At 41.5% G+C, this 20308-nt stretch overlaps 1 pseudogene; it reads left to right on the top strand.

Moving 5' to 3' along the window:
• Positions 1-17850: 17850 nt before the first annotated feature.
• On the top strand, positions 17851-18990 carry LOC120812195 (electron transfer flavoprotein beta subunit lysine methyltransferase-like; annotated as a pseudogene).
• Positions 18991-20308: the final 1318 nt, after the last annotated feature.

Here is a 20308-nt window from a genome sequence, read left to right as displayed (position 1 = left end):
AAGGGAATGCATTGAAGACACAATATCTCTATTACTGGAGCCCTGAGCAGACATCAGCCTGTGTCACAGCCATCATTGAAATGCTGTTACACGGTACAGATACACACAAATGCACTCAAGCCGCTGCTGTGGGTGTGCGCACTTGCTCTTCAGAGGCCGTCTTTCTTCACATCTTTAATCATTAAAGTTGCATTTTTAGGACATCCGTGCACAGTATTTCTTTCTAGCACAAGTCCAACCCCGGCTTATTTGTTTCCCACTGGTAAGGAACTTTCACAGTGAGCATCAAAAAGCCAGCAGGCGGAGCTGCATGTTGGCTCCTTAACTTCTCAAGGTAAAAGCAAGCAGCCCCCCCCCCTCCGTCAAACAAGCACTGTCAGCATTATCACACACTGCAGGTTTAGAAGACATTAGTAAACCTCAACAAGTATTGAATGAGTGAATAAGCCTCAGCAGCAGCAATACATTTAAGTCCCATATGCATGTCTGATGAGGGTCGGAGACCCTCGTAACTGTCAGTGAAATCTAAATTATTACATCGTTACAAATGTGAAATATTCAAACGATCTGTGCTTCATCGCCGTATTGGTTGCATTTTACAATGCAAGATATCCATAGATATTTCAAATTTGAAAAAGCATTTTTAGCTTATAAAATGTATAGGCTATTTTGATGTTTTTTTTCCCATAATGCTCAATGAAGCAGTCATTGGCGGTCTGGCAAGAGAGAGAGAATTAGCAACGACATCAAGCAGCATGCGTGTAACAACAGGATCCTTCTGAGGCTCCTCAACTAATTAAGTAATAATAACACAGTCTTTGTGATGTAAACAATACTCAGATCCTTTACTTAGTTACTGTGAGAATCTTATAACTGGTATGGTGAAAATGTTCCATTACTGTCTACGCTTTTCTTTGAGTCCCGGGGAGATGTTGGAAATAAAGGTCGTAGAAACCTGAACGGTTAGTCGGGCGAGAAGAGGCATACACAGTGTGTGGAGCGAGCACACTGACAAACAGAGTTGAAACTCTCCTCATATGCAACAAAACTCCCCTCGGGGGCAGGCGCCTTGAAACCAAAGAATATGAAGCTGAAAACCGCCTCTTCCTGCGGACGAACAGAAGACAACAGGAGTGCAAAAAGGTCAACAGGAAGAGCGGGTAATCACTTGACCACAGCCTCATACAAAATGGCATTTTCCACTGCTGTCTCTTAGTATTTAAAGGGAGATATTATGAAAATTCTTCTTCCACTACAGGTTAATTTGGCTGAAGTAAGGCGGAAACCCCAAATACAAGTATGAGTCTTAAAATAAGTACGATATGTCTCCTTTAAATGAGTGACCAAGGGGGCGAGTGTGACTCGGGGGGAGGCCTTTAATGAGATAACCGGTGGTTCAATCTCCGGGTCCGCTTGTTTCCGATTGTGGACGTGGCCATGGGCGAGGAGACACTTAACACACAAATTGTCCTCGTAGCTGTGACTACGGTGTATGAATGTTGGTTACTGAGGGGCAGGTCGCACGTTAGCTCCTGCCATCAGTGTGCGAAGGAGTGAGTGTAGTCTTGAAGCATTTTGAGTGGTTGAAAATTGAGAAAAAGCCCCGTAGAGTCCGACCATTTAGCATTTAACAGGCGGAGCGCGGTGCGGGTTCGGGCCCATATCTGTGACTGATACATAATTGAGGATTTTCAAAGGTTGACAGACAGCTCTCATCCAAACCTGCGCAGCTTCAGCGGTCCAGGAAAATGCACCCACTCATATTTTAAATGAAGGCACAGAAAATGAAATCTCAAAGCCCAATATAATCAACAACTAGATTGCTAATGTGGTAGAGATTATTGCTTAATATCCTTGTGAAAAATCAAAAGTATCTTAAGGTTTGATTAAGTATTCATCACGAGATAAGACATGCTAAACATGAAGAGTATACAAGCCACCAAACCGTGAGAATTAAGTGCAAACAGGAGTAATGGTACAATTGAGAGAACGAGGCGGTCTGACACCCTCCCTGCTGTAAAGAGAAGCACCAATTCACATCTGAGTGTCCATGTCTTCCAATCAGAAGGACAACTGTGTACAGAGGAGCTGGGGCTGAAAGCGGATGCTGCAGGAATGCATACTTCACCCCCCCCATGACATAATTTCATTGAACTATCATCCTCCTCTGTTTTCATTTCCCTTCGTCCCACTGCTCCCACAGAATACCTACGCTGTCAGCGCTTACTCAACGGATTCCCAATTTGCTTTAATTTGCACACTCATCCATAATTCACAACACCAGAGGGCAGCGAACAGAGCGGCATCCAGCCGGATTAAAGGACAAAGTACTGTATCCTCTCCTTTCAGTTTCGTTTGAATAGATTTCATATTCATTGAAACTGCATATGAGACATCCAATTTCAATATGTTGAAAAGGAGCGGACTGGAAGCAGAAGAGGCGGTGGGGAGACGGACCCCGACTACAAACACATCACTGGGCTTTGAGCCGCTCGGGCGCCCCGAGGCGTGCCGATCAATCGTTTTAGAAACCACAGAAATGGAGAGTTTGAAAACCATGAAAAGGATGAAGTGGATCCCCTCGTTTAATAGTTGACTGGGTCCAAGCAGTCACAGCATGCCAGCCTTGATTATTGATCGACCACTGATTACCTTGTTGTCGCTGAAGTTAAATTCCACATGTTATAATTCTACTATGCAGCGGACGTTTCAAGTGGTGATTTGCGGCTTCGAGGACTTTTTTCTTTCTTTTTTTTTTGTCAATGCTAACTTAGTTCAGCACAGCGCGTAAACCGTATAAATAACACGTTTAAGATGAATTGCGAGCTGTTTCCATGCCTGAGCCAAGCTAACACACTGCTAATTCCAGCCTCGTGCCAAACACAAACTTTACATTTTTCGCCCTCAGAAAAGAAAGCACTATTCTTTAATATTCCAGCGATGCTTTTTGGGGAACTTGGCATGCCGGCCTGCTTGTAAACCTCGGCCACTGGCTCTGCTCTCTTCCTTCTTCTCTTGTTGATCATTACACAGGCCCGGCCCCGTCCATTCCTCGGGGCTGACATGTCCGCTGATGCTAACAAATGACGAGCGTCCCCACTGACAACGGGTCCATCTGTCTGTGTCAGAGTAATTGAATTTCATAAATGTAATCAGAAAGGTCTGTTATGAAGGGACCTGTTTCTGGACTCTCCTCTGCGTCACGGATGTGTGTTGTTCCACGCGCGGCGCACAATGTTTGCAGCCACATTAACGAGAGCGAGAGCAATTATCGCAAAACACAGATAGACATTAGTTTAGTATCTGAGCGAGTAATGAACAGAGCGCCATTTGTCTTGAAATCTAGCCGGAAGAGGAAGTTGCCAGTGGTGCGCAGGCTTGATTGATCTGGTGCTTGAAGGGCGATTGAGGCTACACGCTCCAGCGTCATGATGGTATCCTCTGGTTCGGAGAGGAATTGTGCTCAAAAGGTAGACCAGAAAATGTGATGTTACTCAAGTAAACGAATACGCTGAAGGCAATCTGCTATTTTTAATCAAAACAGAAGTAAAAATAAAACAACAACAATACTAAAGCCACTGGAGGTGAGTCGGATTTCTCCATTCATTATTTGCCAAAGCAGGACCACAGAACTCCCACTGAGCAGCATGTGCGAATTCAGCATTAACTGTGTGTTCTGCTCAAACAGATGCTCCACAAGAAACCACATGCTCAATAGAAAGCGTCTAATTAGCTGTTAAATGAGCCGAGCCTTGACCTATGAAGCTCCCACGGAGGAGTAGTTAATCCCAGTTGACGCAGTTTGAGGAATTATTGATCCCGAGGTCCATCAAGCTTTGTTCCATGAGGATGCTATTGACAAAAAAAAACTTGAAACTCTCTACAAAGAATAAAGAATCAAATACTCCATGTGTAGAAGATCACAACAGAGGGGGAACTGACAGGGCTGTCGGGGATTCTGGAAGATGGCGATCTAATTAGTTGCTATGAAGACCTTGGAAACTCCTTTGACAATCGTGCTCTCGATGGAGATAAGATCAATCCCGAAGCTGCGGGGAGAAAATGGCTGAGATGCCGACTCTTCCGAGGGCCACTGAAAGTACATTTTGTGCGGCACAATTTTTTGCTAATAGAAAATATATATTCCAAAAGATATACCAAAAATAAAACGCTGGCTCCTGCACAGGGTTTTGTTAAAATGTCATTAAAATGATTGAGATCTATTAATGCTGGCGAGTTAAATCCCTCGGTGGCTGTTAACCCTTCGCTTACATAAATCAAAAGCTGAACTGATGTCAAACTGTTGCAAAGTGCAACTGTTTTCTTGTTTGGGTGAATGCAATTAAAATAATCAAATAATGCATGTTTAGGCTCATCTTCTAAACCATCACGTCCAAAACATTAAGCTCAAACACAACTCTGCCCTTGGTGTGAACTGAACTGTCTGAATATACAAAGTAACCAAAAATAGAAAAGTAATGAAATATTGAGATTTTATGGAGGCGAAAGAAATAACTTTTTTTTTTTTCCACGGTGGTCGAATGTGCACCAAATCAACCCACAAATTCAGGAGGAGAGTCAACGAGTACAAAAGAAACAACATCATCACTCACAGTCGGACAGGATGACGGCTACATTTAACTGCGCCATCATTTATGCAACATCTTTGAGTAATCAAAGCAGCTCACCCCCGAGGAAATATAAGAAAAGCAGCATTGATTGGGGCGGGCAACGCGGTGCTCCGTCATTATCAACTTCACCTCGGTGGAAGGGAAACAACCTGACATGCTATTCAGCGAGGAAACACAAAGTACAAAACTGGATAATGCAGCCATCAAAAGGGTGTCAGCGAAGCACCGTTCGTGGGTGAATTTCAAACTTATGGTATTAAAAAACCTCGCACAGATTCAATTTATCAAACTCATATTCAGAGCCATAATCATGTGTAACTCAGTTGAGCAAAGGAGGAAAATGAATAAGAACAAAGCCTAATTTATTTATTTTTTAGAATGAAGTCCATTCTCTGCCTTTTCAAAAGGGAAATAATAAATTCACTGATCAGAAAAAAGCGATCAAGGATGGTCTGGCAGCCTTTGACCATTTCCGTAGCAATATAATAATAGAAGGGCTTTTAGAAAAGAGGGATAGGGTCATAAAAAAATCACTAGTTCATTCCGCCTGAAAAATGAATACCAACCATGTCAGCCACGCGACACATGAAAGACTTTCCATTATTTTGATAAACACCAAAAAGGGACTGAATGGGAGGCTCGTGCTGACTGCTGAGCCTCTGAGTTACACAGCCAGGCTGTGAAATCTCAAGTAAAATATTATCGTTTTATGAGTAAATGTAGCCGCTTCCTAAAGCAGGCAGAAATTGTCACGGTGCAGAAACAATGTGATTCTGATGATGAGTGTGGCATTAGTGTGCGTGCGTGTAACACCCAGTAGCATTTAGAGAGTTTCGCCAGAAATCAAATCCTGAAACTGAGAATCATTGTATTTTCATTGGTTGAAATGGTTCCTTATATTGGAACGGGACCAAATTCAGAGTCTGCTATCTTTCACCTCCACGTTTCTGCAGTTGCCAGGACACCGAGTACTTGCTCCAGAGAGACAGAGAGACAGAGTGTGGTGGAAATTTGTGGATTTAGCCCTTGTGAGAAATCAAAGGTATCTTGAACCTGCTTTGAGATTAAGTATTTATTACTAACTAGAATATAGAAAAACGATAAAGAATACAGAAATTATCAACACAAGTCGTAAGTACAGACAGAAGTCAAATAACTTCAATTTAGCTGAAAAGGGGCAGATTGTTCCTTCCGACAAAAGGAGCAGGAAGATCTGATCAAGTTTCTGGGGGAGACCAGGAGCTTTTATACATCCCCGAAGGTTTGAGGAAGAGGGAAAAGGAAGACCCCCCCCCGCCCACAAAGGGAGATCAGTGGTAAACAGATGTTGTTTGGGAACATCTGTGACCCTCTCTTAATCAATCATTAAGACCTAGTCAATCATATTTCACAGACAGAAATGGATGGAAGGAGAGAAGAACAGGATACGGTCTGTCCAGGCCCCATCTGGAAACCAGGATGCCATCGTGGACTTGGTCAGGTCACACGAGTTTCCCAAGAAAGGTCACATACGAGTTTTTGAGACACTCACAATATGCAGCTCAACAAATTCTCCCCCGACAAGCAGCACTTAAGATGACACTACAGCACTTTGTAGCTCAGCTTTCTTGAGTAATTATACTTTCATACTTTCATTCTTCTTGTTCAGGCTCTGTGCCTCCATAGTTAAATGCACTGATTGTAAGTCGCTTTGCATAAAGAGCGTCAGCCAATTGAAATATGATGAACCGTAAGTGTGATTTGGTTGGTGATTCTCTTACTGTTTGTCTGTCCTCCCGCAGCATCATGCAGCCCGCTCATGCTTTGTCCAGGATGATGAACAATGAGCCAGCGACCACTGGGGGCCGAGGAGCACCTCCTGCTAGTCTGGAGAGAAACCTCATGATTGCAGAAGCTTGCTAGAGAGCTTGATGTAGCAGATTAGAACTGTGATGTTTTTTACAGAGTATATATTACTTTTCTATACTTAGACTATTAGGTCAAATAGGAAGTTTAAGACACACTCGACACACACGGCATGTCCAGGCACTCTTTCTCAACAGATTTTCTTCCCACAATCATGGAATAAATGACTCTGTAACCAGTTCTCCAACTCTTTGTCAATCGGTTGCTATGATACCATGTCGTGCTGCCCCTGTTGTCTCAAAGATGAGAAGTCTTAACAATCATGGTTTGCTCTATTGACGTGGTTAATATGTCCACTGCGAATTGAATACTCAAGGGCAGAATACCATTCTGCATTACTACATTACTAATGTTTACATCAGAGAGATCAACACATCCTGTTTGACACTTTGCTTCTGTCTCCTGTTATTGAGCGCTTGTACTTGCCATCTGAACTAAGAATATAAGCTATACCTAAAGTAAATACATAGTACGTCTCACAGTAGAAAAGAGTTGAACCTGTTGACGGCGCGTCCGTGGATTATTGCGAGCAATTGGAGAGAAGTCGATTTGTACACAAAAAGTATCAAATAGAACATTTACCTCTGAAATGTATGTAATTACTGATGCAGCCGTCCTATTCATAGTATTATCTTTATTAATTTGAAAGGCAAAAATAATCATTCCTGTCCCTGTCAAGTGTTTCTTAAGTAATAAAAGTAAATATTAAGCAAGAGCAAGTGTAAGACTCCATCATATATTTATCATATAAATATATGACGTGTACTGCACTTATTACCTAGACCTAGAAAAACATAGATGTATGCATGGATATGTGCATGCGGGCTCATGCTATTTTAAGTGTTAAAGCTCATTGTTTGGGCTTCTTCGGACTCACTTTCCCCGCTCTCATCAGCGCTGTTTACACAGTCTGCAGCAGAGGTTTTCTAAAAGCAAAGCACCACCATCACAAACTGCCAAGCATTTAAACGGTGGTCCGACAGCGGTAAACACAAGCTGTTGAAAGTAACTCAACATTTAGCGGCTAAGTAACCCGATTTTTCACACGGTAATTGGTGAGGACCGAAAATGTGCTACCTGCTAAATGCGCAAATGAGCTGTTGCTGCGTTTTTCCCATATCAACTTCATAAACGTGGATGTTGTTTGTATTGCCTTTTCCTGCTGTCACGAGGTGGAACAAAAGAAATACAATTGTGTTTCCACTTAATGTACCTAATTACAGGTGACAAAGGCCACATGCGTCAGTCATACAGTATATGTATCTATATTGTATAGTTTAATCTTTTAAAGGAGTTTTAGTTTCTCCTTTTAACTGTGAAAACTGTAAAAATAACCCTATCGTCTATTGAGCAGACAGCTAATGGAGGAGTAATACAACAACTGACTGTGAATTACGGCCTAAGCTCATTACTTTTAGCGTGTATGGAGTAAAACTATGAAACTATGCAGTAATGAGGACGTCGTATTTGAAACATCCTTATGATGAGTGAGCCAAAAACTGAGGCGAGACAGTTCCAGGTACCAGATGAACCCGCATCAGACAGCCTGTGTGTTGAGCTCCTGTATTTTTAAAATGTTTTGGTATCTTGTACGTAGTTGAAGAAGCTTTCAGCACACACACACACACACACACACACACACACACACACACACACACACACACACACACACACACACACACACACACACACACACACACACACACACACACACACATACTGACTGTGTGACTGTGGTGCAAACTCTTCCCTATAAATTATTCCCCCAAATAAAATAAACTAGGCAAAAGACAACTTTGAAGACTTCATTATTGACCCCGATTAACATAGAAATCTTAACATAACAACTGTTTGGGCCTAAATAAACTGTGCATCTCCCTCGCTCTCTGTTAGCTATGCAACACTTTGTTTGCCCATTAAACGGGTTGCGGGGGAAATAAGTGGACGATGTCCTTGTGAGAAATCAAAAGTATCTTAAGCTTAATTTGTGTTTAAGTATTTCTCACAGACGAACAAATCATAAAGAATACACGAGTCATCAAACAAATAAAAAGAAGATACTATGACTTAGCAACTAATACCAGATTAGATATTATGTAAGCCTTATTCCACCACTATAATGAAAAAACAAAGATCCTGTAGATCGTTAAACTGAGAAACCTTCTCATAATTATGGCAAAATAGACATCTACTATACAAGTCACAATTATAAGTTCATTAGTCATAATTATAAGATACTAAGTCATTATTTTCAGGAGGATTCTCATCAAAATGACAAAGGATCTTGATTTTTCCAGCCACACAGTTCTATGAGGAAAAACACAAAGGGCTCTTGTAGATATAACGGCTGTATCCCGTGCAAAGCATTGTGATGTAAATCCCTTTGTTTCTAATGCATGGATGAAGGGTCAAAGGTCAGAGCCCCTATAATGAACCCGATGAATCGCTTCTCTGGTACAGTTTCATGGTGGCGACCGACCCCTCATCATCTCAGAGGAGCTCACAACTTATTATGAATCCCATATAAAGGCCCATGTGTAATATGTCCTCTCCCTCCGACAGTAAAAAAAATGCATCATTAAATTACTACGCAAATGAATGCGGGAGAATTTCCCTCCTGAGTTTCTGATTACATTGTCGACTCTTCCGTACTTCCACCGGCCGCCGTGCTGAGAGTTCTGCTTTGACCTTGAACTATCTGGGAAACCTCCCAGCCGCGCTTTGTGTCTATTTTCTTTCTTTCGGCACAAACAATCAGATCAAGCAGCGCGGCGAGCAGCGGCCCGCTATCAGAATGGGAGCCCTACGCCGCCCCCCCCTGCTACATCACATATCACAACTGCCTCGGAAACACAGGCCTTTTTGTTCGGCTTTGTGGTGACGTTTTTATGTGTGAAACTCTCAGGGGGAGAAGCAGCTTCAGCTCGGCGCAGTGTGCCAAAAACTTTCAAAGAGAGGTGTGTTTTCATATCAAATGTGGGAACTAAACTCTCTTTCTCTGAAAGCTCTCTCTATATCTTTACCTTATCACGCTCCACTCTGACCACGTCGGTTTATCTCCATTTTCCTGCAAGCTGTGTGTCGCCCCGGCAGACACACACACCAGGGGCGTGGCCAGTAATGGGCCAGGGCGGCACTGGCCCGCCCACATTACTCACTGGCCCACCCAGGCAAGATTGATCAAATTGTTTTTTAGTTAATCATTTTTAGTTTATTTTTACTATTCAAATGTATTTAAGAAAATATATTAATATCAATTTGATTTATTTTTGACTGGTGTGTGTGTTTTTCCTAAAAAAAATGTTGAACTGATGAAGTAAATTGTAGAAATACTCCTTCTGGAACGTAATTGGTTGCTATCGTTGCTAGGGGTTCCGACTGGACGACTCTCTGGGCTGGGTGAATATGCTGAAAGCAGTGGCTAATCGAAGGTTGAGGCGCAGTTACTGTTGCAACCAATACAAACAAAAAAGTTCTTATTTTTACTCGTCACATTTGGAAAGTTATTTCAGACGAGCGATTTTGCCACACGTGGTTTACAAAGCCCAACATTGTCAGTTTCTGAGTTCATCGATCTTATTAAGGGACTAAAAGAGAGCTTTGCTCGGTTTAGAGACAATTCAGGGTGTGATTTTGAGCAAGTAATGAAGCTAACAGAAGAGTTGATGCGGAAAAATGAAATCACAAGCTGGGACATCACAGCTGGGACCAGAGTGAGAAAGCTCCCTGCAAGGCTTGCAGGATCAGTGGTCACAACTAGTTTGGGGAAAGCAACAAGTGTGAGAAATGATGATGACATAAGACACATATGGAACGACATCCTTGACAGACAGCTAGCAGAGCTGGACAATCGTTTCCAAGAGGATCAGTATGGAATAATGAGGGCAGCAGCAACTTTTCTCCCACAGTCTAAGACTTTTGCAAAGAAGGATTCTCTGCGGGCCCCGTGTGATCACTTTCGTATATTGGCTGAGGACGCTGTGAAGTGATTTAACTATGCGTCTGTGTTGTATAGCTGTATGCTATACAACACACCTGTTGTATGCCTTATAGGCTACATTGTTTAGTTTAAATGCGTTGCTATTTTTTGGGCACAAAAGCTTAATTTCCACCAGGCTGATTGCATTGTATATGGTTGTATATGGTATATGGAGTGTGTTGTTATTTATTTCAAACCGTGCTCTGCTGAGAGTTCTTATTATTTTGATTTAATTTCTTTTACTTTTAGCCTACTTTTATTTTCGGGGAACTGTCTTTGCACTGCTGACTAGCCTGAATAAAATAGACAGGTTATTGTCTATGCTGGTTTGTCTAGCCTTTATTGAGCTCTGTTGGTTGAACATGATGTTTAGACAGTGTTTTGTAATTGTCTTTGCCGAATATTGCAAAATAAAGGTGTAACTGTTTTTGCAATTTAGCTATTCTCTTTTCTACTCTCTAAGGTCCAGCCCAAAATACAATTTCTGCCTACGCCCCTGACACACACACACACTTGGATCTTCTGACATCATCCTATTACCATCTTTAACAGTCAGCCATACAAGTTCATAGCATGTGAAAAACTATTTTGAATTATTGTGGATGATAATTAAAAAAAAAAACATCTGTATGAAGAGCAATTTATTTTTTGGGCAGTTAAAAGAAACCTAAATAAACAGATAACGTGTCACATCAGTGGTGCTTTCTTTTTCCTTTCGGCCATTGAATAGACAGGGATGTGGACGAGAGAGACCACCGTGTGCCGAAGACTGTTGTTTCTGTTTGGAAGCGGCTCATTTGTCAATCAGCACTTGATTTAATAAGATGTACGTCCTGTGCATTATAATTTCTGATCCTGTGATTTTCCCGCGTGGCTCGTCTGGAGCATCCATTTGCGGCTGCACTGAGACAAAACTCAAACAAGCACATTGGCCTTCACATTCTTCACATGAAGCTACACGTGTGTGTGAATATATCGATGCTCTTGTGCTGTTCCCTTGGTTCCCCTTCTTGAAAAGCTAATCTACAGTGTTACGGCCCTGTGTTCCACAGCAGGGCCTTGTATGTGTGTATGTGCATTTTTGTTGAGGTTGCTTGTGTGTGTGTGCATCTCCCTTCTCTCTAATTGACAGGATTTACCACCCCCCCCCCCCCCCCCCCCCCCTGATTGGCTGAGTTAGTGGCTGCACCTGGCTGGAGCTCAAAAGACCACAGTCTTCAGGCCCCAGGCCGGCGCCACATGGGTGATACTGTATGGTCAGACATTTGTTTTGCATTGGGGTGGATTGACTGTTCTGTGGGTTTTTTAGTTTTTGATAACTGTTTTCATTATTATTACATCCATTTTGTTTGCTAATAACCGTGTTCTTCTTTTCCCTTTTCGTCCCACGGGGAAGGCTAGACTAGAGGCCCATGGGCATACATCACCCGCAGTGAGTCTCTGTCTAGGAACACTAGCTTAGACCTGGGCAGACCACCACCTGTATTTTTGGTTAGCGTGCCAAAGCTACGGCACTATATATAGGAACTAGCCTGTGTATTTTTGTTTGTTTCATTGCTTTGGTTCTGCTCAGCCCTTCTCCCTGCAATCCGTGTGATTAGACAATAATAAAGTAATCTATACACGGTAAAACTCTTGTGTCCTACTTGCACCACGACCCCCACTTGCCCCCTGTAGTGATACACTTGGGTCTTGAGCAACGGCGTGTCAACGGTCCCCTCCCTTCTAGGGAGCTGGTGCGTAACAACAGCTTCAGAGGGCTGTTGAAAGAACATGGGCATCATTTGCTTTTTTGCATGGCTTCTGTGATGTGGGTGTTTTAATCGAAACAAGGGTGCGTGCTAAAACAATAGCAGATTAATTCAATTTTAAATAGAGATATTTAGTGCAGATTGGGTGCTTATTTCACCTGCTTCCACACTGTAAAAGGGTGGAAGTGCTTTGAATATCTACATCTATATTAAAGCTTTAAGTAGGTATTTGTTTGTGTTCCCACGCGTTGACATTTCAGACCATTAAAGCATAACATTTTCACAATTTCAGTGAATTATTTTGTTTCAAGCAGCAAATGGTAGAAGTCATTTAAAAAAAAGAGGGAACAGATGTAGAGAAAGTCATCAAACATTGATATTATTGATAGTATTATTTTTTTTTTAATTCTTTCTGTAAATGACCACTAGCAGTGTTCTTTTATTTGGATGATCCTGTTTCCTACTTTGATTTTATGTGACTTTTATTTTGACATCAAACTATCTGCTCACGTGATTAATCGCTCGCGCTCATGCTCACATTTGTTCAATAGAAGACATGAGAAGCCACGTCACAAGACAATGCAGGTTTAGAGCCAGAGATTTAAAAATATCATTGTAACCTTAACTAAAGTGTTCTTTGAAGTGCTATATCATTCAGTGTTTTTGATTAGCTTTGGCAGTAAACGTTTGAGAAAGACTTATTAAGTTGCTAGCAGCTCTCTAACGTCTAAATTAAGCTAATGGCGGCGGACTTCCCTGGATTACCACTTTATAGCACCCTTTGATATGCGGAGCGAGGTATGTGCTTCATTGTAATTGTATTTCATTGTATTTAATATAAATTCATTTCATATAATGACTGTTGCTTGCTGTGCTGTTATCCATGTATGCTAAAGTGCATTTGTCAAAGGATTATTTTGTATCTGGCTAAATTGCCTTTGTTATTTCCTTTTTTAGTTTTCATGGTGTTGGTGTTGGTGTTGGTGCTATGCACACTCATCTGAATTAAAGTACACCTGTCTGGAAACACTCCCAAGCCTGTTTATTCCAAATTGAAGGGATGCTACACTTACTGTGAACCTTTGTCAACATAATTATGAGGAGAGAAAACATGCACCGGGAGTTCAGTCTCCCCCTCATTCTGTCTTACATGAAAACACAAGTACTTCTACGTGTTCTTCGGAGGATATTATTGAGCTCACTCTTGCATAAACTTTATTCTTTCGGAGCATAATAATTGGAGTATTTGCATAACTTGGGAAAGGAGTTGTTATACGGGAAAAGCTAAGAGATAGCATTGTGTTACGTTTTTTTTTGTTGTTGTCAGTTTTCCTTTGTCAGTGAAGCATGTCGTGCTGGTAACACAATCAGTGCTACGGCGACGCATCTGAATGCAAGTTCCGACTCAAGCAATTTCGCTTGATTATTTAACTGTTCCGCCTTTCATATGTATTCATAATTAAATGATGGAATCATTTCAGTTCAGCTTATTGTTTTGATCTGTATCACTCAAACAGTACTGTCTCTAAATAAATGATTTCTGAATTTTCTGCCATGTTTTTCCTGCTGGCACCCCGCTGTGCATATTTGTGAGCTGAGCCAAACGGAGTCGCTCGTCTCCAACCACGTGTGAAAACCACGTTAATGGCTACAGGATGACTTTCAGGGTGCTGTATGTGTTTATGCGGCACTTCTTGGTGCCATCACTATAGATTTGTGCATGTATTATTAAAGCTGCTGCATAAAGTAACTCATACTGAATCTACTCTGCATTTCTTGCAACATTGTCATGATCTGAAGCTGAAGCTACACACCGAGGTAATGGATTGTTTTTCTCAATATTGTGAGATTTTTATAACCACGGTGGGGTCACATTCTGCTTTCTGGAAATATCTGGAAATATATATATATTATATATATATATATATATATATATATATATATATATATATATATATATATATATATATATATATATATATATATATATATATATATATATAAACACAAACTGGTGTATAAATGCATATGCAACTGCTCCGTGTTTGAACATAACTGCTGAAAATAATGGTGAATGAACTGAATACATACGGACAGCTCTCACCCCAGCCACAGACTGTTTGCCCTCCTCCCCTCTGGGAGGCGCTACAGGGTGCTCCGTTCCCGGACCAGCAGGTTAAGGAACAGCTTCATCCCTGCGGCTGTCACTCTACTGAACTCTGCCCCCCACCCCCACACACATCTCCCTCAGTGACTGTACTCCCCCCTCGACCCTGGCTTGACTGCCACACCCTCCTCCAGCCACTGAACATTTGCACTGTTATTGCATATCCATTTCTTACTCTTTCATATTGCATAACTATTTCTTACTGTACATATCTATTTATTCACTTATTACACTTTACATATGCACACACGTTTTGCTATTTTGCACTTCTGGTTGGATGTTAAACTGCATTTCGTTGCCTCAGTACTTGTACCCTGTGCAATGACAATAAAATTGAATCTAATCTAATCTAATCGAATAGCTAATTAAATGAATAATATATGAAGATGTCTAGCTATTTGGGTGGAGGGCAGCAGGGGGGGTTGTTTCTTAAATTTCAACCTTGATTCGTTCTATAAGTGTAAATGACTTAAGTTAACACAACCTCAGACTCGTGTATCTTCTTAAGGTGACATGACACAGAATATTGTCTGTTGGAAGAGAGGATGTGGGCGGACCAGGGTCCCATCTGCTTCTGCTGCAAATATTTGTAGCTGTTAGAGATCTCAACAACAGAGAGACAGGGCTCCGGTTGCTGTGCAATAAGTTATTCGACCTCTTGTCTAACATTTTAGTTTCAGTGTGCATAAAACGGGTTTCCTGTTCGACATATAATCCTTTTTCCGCGCCCGGAACTAATCAAGTAATGAACAGTCGTTCATTGTTTATCATGTGAGATTATGTACGGTTGTTTAACATTTTGCTACTGGGATACACCAAAAAAAGCCTTCTGGAGATGTTTATCTATCTAATATGTTTATGTAAACCTAAGATAAGATATGACGCAATTATATAAAACAGTCACGATAACCAACTACTAAAATACAGTATAACTTATCTGTTAAATACGTTTAAATACCAGTAAGCATTTATATGTGCTGATTTTTACAACAATAGCGCGCCGTCAGTTAAGGGAACCGTGAGTGATATATTATGCAGTGTCGTAGAGCTTTGTCCATGTTATCGGTGAAATTGATATTTCTCCCAGTGTGGATCCAATTAGACTCCTGTGGTCCTAATGAAGCAGATAAATAGTCTTCATGGACAACTAATACTTTCCTACCCTCTGACACGGAGGATCTGATAAACCTGACCGCGGCTCGACATCTGTAGAGGCACGAATTTTAATGGTGGGCTCTTTAATTGGGCTGGAGTCATCCCACGGATGAATATCTGTTAACTTAATAATTTCTGCTACCAGTGAGACACGCCACTGGATCTCACTAACCAGAAACAAAGAATGAGTTGTCTTCAAATCAGCTATTGTCTGGTCAGGGCAACCTAACCGGTCAAGGGTCACCGGGGTCCCATCTGCTTCTAGACTACCACATCCGTAATAAATGAATCACACGTCTGCTTGCCAAATGCTGCAAACATTTGTAGCTGTTAGAGAGCTCAACAACAGAAAGACAAGGCTTACCATTGTTGTTTTTAACTCTGCGGAATACAAGCTGACAATTTAGTTTAGTGAAAGTAAGAAGTGCCAAGGGATGAAGATAAGAAAGCATTTTAATTAGATTATAGAATTTTCCAATTGTCTCCCACTCACTTAGGCAGAGACACACACACACACACACTCACAAACAGTCATACAGGAGCACAGCATTATCTTGTTTGAATAGAACATCAAAGATGCTATAAGAGATGTAAACACTTTATTAAAAGAAACATATTACATAAAAAACATCTTAACAAATTAAGGAGAGCTTGGTGGGATAAATGGCTGGATAGAAAAGTTACAAAGAACCAATGACCTGCCTGAGAATCTTCAAGGTCCAGGAAACATTGTTGCATTGTAATCATGTAGCCTAAATAAGTTATAGTGCTTTCTTTCCTATGAAACTAGTGAATCATATGTGGCAATATAAAAAGACGCCTGAATTGCAACTTGATAATAACTATAACTTTAAATAATGTTGTGTCTCAGTCAATATAGCTTCACAGGTGCTCTCTGAACAGAGACACATTGTGTGACGGGTCAACTGATTGTCAAGGTACTTTGGGCGTCATTGTCAGACAATCTCAGGGGAACTCATGGGGGCAGATTTATGTACAAAAGTGCAAAACAAAGTGACCTCACAGAAAGATTAAAAACACTCTTATTTGTTTTGAAGATCAGCTCAAGATGTTGTACAGCCCTCCCTGTTTTATCATATGTTATTTACAGTTTCGGAGGCGGAGAAAAACCTTTGAGAAATGTTGTATTCAAAAAGAAGAAGAAACTCCAGACAGACAGAGGTCATCACAGATCCAAAGGTTAAAATCAAATGTATTTAATAAAAGAGATGGCATTGTGGTAAAAAGAACATCTCAGCTGAGGAGCTGCTGGTCTCAGCAACCAACAGGCCCCAGGTCAGTCCTTTGACCATCCCTAGTGCCCGTCTGTCGCCTCCACCAGTGAACTCGAGAACAATGGTTCCTACAGGTATTTATAACAATGCTTAAAGGTGTGAAAGTCAGTGTCCACACCTCTGGGAGTGGTCTTCTGGTGAGTTCAATGTAACTCGGATTTTGAATGATCCTTAGTCAATATCAGTGGTTGTGCAAGTATTACATGCAAGCATTCCAGTTGATTACATTACATCAAATACAATCATAACTGCATTGGTATTATTCTATTACAGTTGCAGAATTACAGTGGTTTTACAATATTGTCATTACTATTTGTTTCTAATATCCTACAGAAGCCTTGATGCGTACCTTCTGTGTGTGTTGTCTATTCTGTCTCTTACTTTCAAGCATTATTAATAAATGTACTGAACATGATTTTACACCAGTGTTGAGTAGTATTTTTCCAACACAAACACAGGTCAGTGAACATCTGATATTCTTCAACTGTGAAGACAATGTTGCAAAGATCGGACACTCAAATGGGCAATTCCCAGATGAAATCAAGCTGTTATCTCCACCGGCCCCCCAAAGACAGCCGCCATCTGTAAAAACACTTCCTGAGCAAATGTGTGCTGGTTACAGCCACACGGGTCAACTCTGGGTCACTGCAACGTCAGGAGAAAACTATCCATCAAGTGTCTTCCATCCCCCCCATCAAAAAAGCAATGCCTTCGGCAGAAAAGATGACAACATAAGAGGTGCTTTAACTTGTAAAACCTTTTAATACAGCCACTTAAATCCATGATCAATTTGACTCTTTATGCTATAAAAAAACTGTGTACAGTTCGATGCATTCATAAACACAAAAATGCAACGTTTTTGTGTAGGAACCGTTTTTTATGCGGAACCTTCATTTTTGTTTCGCATTTTCAGGGGGTCGATGGAACCTTTTGTCCGGCATTATTTGTCATCCGTGTAGAAAACAAACCTCGGGTGGTTCATTGAGTGCGTGAACTCTCACCTGTCAGTGTCGTAATGTATAGAGTTAACGCTCCTTACTGGCACGTGATGGTTGGCTGGGAACTATTAACGTTACCAGCAGCCATGCGGCTCCTTTAACCGGCGTTAGCATCACCGCACGTTAGCTCAGCAGCTAACAGCTGTTTCACGCGTGTGATCATGTTGACACCTTTAACGACCGTAACTCGTTATATTAAAGCATTCGTCAAAGCGTTTGGCCACACGAGCGCAGCCAGATGCTCCTCAAACAGCTGTCGGCCCGATTCTAAACCTTCGGAGAACACAGAGGTAGTCGGACAGCGGATTTTGACCCCAGAGTTCAAACTTAGGCTGTTCACCCTGAACTGCAGATTCTGGACGGAAATGCCCGAGCTGTGGCCCTTTGACGATCCGTACTGGGCCATATACTGGCCAGGAGGACAGGCGCTCTCGAGGTGGTAAAGCAATAAACCGTAGTTTTGTGTGACTGAGTGACTGTTGAGTCTCATCCGGGAGCCACTGTGTGCAGGTACCTCCTGGATAACCCCGCAGCCATCACTGCAAGACCGTGTGGTGCTGCTCATGTAGTTGCCAATGACATTGATCTTGGTATGCATCCGTATTTATTTTGGTCTAATATTACATCAACAATGCCTACAGACATTCACTGAATACAGAGAGAGTTAACGTTAATGCCATTGTTAAATATGGTGGAATGATGCCCGTCTAGTAAGTCGGTGCTTGTGTTGCAGTTGCAGCCGTTGTGACCCACATGAACTGCGGGCTCCTGGAGCCGCCCGTTTGTCTAACTAACAACATGATTGACTCGCCACCAAAAAGCTTCGACTTGATCCTCCCAGGCGACATGTTTTACGACGAGGCGCTCGCCACCAGCCTTCGCGGCTGGCTGGACAACTGCATCGACAGCCACGGGACCAAAGACCCGATCGGAGATCCTGGAAGAGCCCAGTTCGAGGAACACCGCATTCCATGACTCCTGCGGCAGCTGGCTCAGTTTGAGCTGCCCGAGTGCGTCAGAGAGGAGAACTGTGGTCTGACCTGCAGCAGTGTTTGGTGCTATTGTCCTGAACTGTGAGGACAGCAGAGGATCCTCACTGCTTCCTTGTTTGGATGTGAAAAACAAAGACTGTGTGAGATGTTATGTGATTACATTGTATTGTGTGTGTGATTAAATTATCATCTAGTATCACTGGTTATCTTACAGAAAATGGTCTCTCTCCTTATTCTTAGACCCCACCCAGCCTGGTACCTACTGATCCAAAGACCCCACTTCCCAGAATCCTCAGCGTAATATTTGGTGAAACATGTCAAAGACAATGGCAGAAAGTCAGTCTGATCTTTTTGCTGCTTCTTTACACTTTATTGACCTGAACCTTTTCTAAAACTACACTGCAGATGGGCTGAATTTCTGAGGGACAGTTTGGAAAAGCGGGTATCCGGATTTTCAGACCCTTTCAGAGAAACACGCCCAGCCGACCCGTGTAACGCGGTGACACATCATTTATGCCCCTGAAATTTACTTACAAAGTATTTTAAGATGCTTTACAGGGCCATTGGCCATAAACAACGCCAAGGACCATTATAAAGCAATTCAATAATGAATAAAAAATAATTGTTAGCCCTTGAGATCAGAGACGATTAAACATATATAATTGGCTGTAGGCTAAATTTAATATTTTATGGTTCAAAGAACTTGCATATAAAAGCCACATTGCCATTCTTGACACCATCATACAAAAAAAAATACTGTGATACCTTAAAAACTGTTTTGTTTTCAACTAGTACAAAAAAACGTAGTGCATTATAGTCCTAATTTGCTCCATACTGCGTACACTGGTATAACTAGCTGAAGACAGCTATTTTTATGCATTTTATTTATTTATTTATTATTTTTTTACGTACTGTATGTATTCATTTTCAATACACACCCATGACGTGCTTTTGTACTTGAGCATCTCCATAGTTGTTCTGTTGTGGCTGTTTGATCACAGCGAGGAGGGTGAGGTGGGGGGTCGGGGGGTCAACTGCTGCTAAAGTCCAGTCTGTGCTTCGGTATTCAACCTTTGATGCTTTTCATACGTAATGAAAATACAAAGTTCCGTCTAACTAAGACAGAAACCATTCAAGTCACACAGGTTGCAGATTACTTCTTTTTTTTTTTTGACTTTTTCGCCATGTGCTATTCTTTTCTGTTTATCTTTGTGATGTCTTTATTTCAGGCTAATTGAGGAATTGTCAGATCTTTCTACAGCACATCCTCACTTGAAAAGAAATAATTATTTATCATAATCACAAACCTTAAATTTCATCCTGGTTTTCTTTTGCTATAACTTCGAAAGGCTTTTTTTCAGATAAATGTCTGGATGGACAGACGATGTGTAGTGTGCTGCATTGATAAACAGCATGATTCTCATGCAAAGAACTG

The sequence above is a fragment of the Gasterosteus aculeatus genome, chromosome Y (assembly GCF_964276395.1).
Source record: "Gasterosteus aculeatus chromosome Y, fGasAcu3.hap1.1, whole genome shotgun sequence".
Classification (NCBI taxonomy): Eukaryota; Metazoa; Chordata; class Actinopteri; order Perciformes; family Gasterosteidae; genus Gasterosteus; species Gasterosteus aculeatus.
The sequence above is the reverse complement of the archived record's forward strand: the minus strand, read 5'-3'. Positions and strand labels throughout refer to the sequence as shown.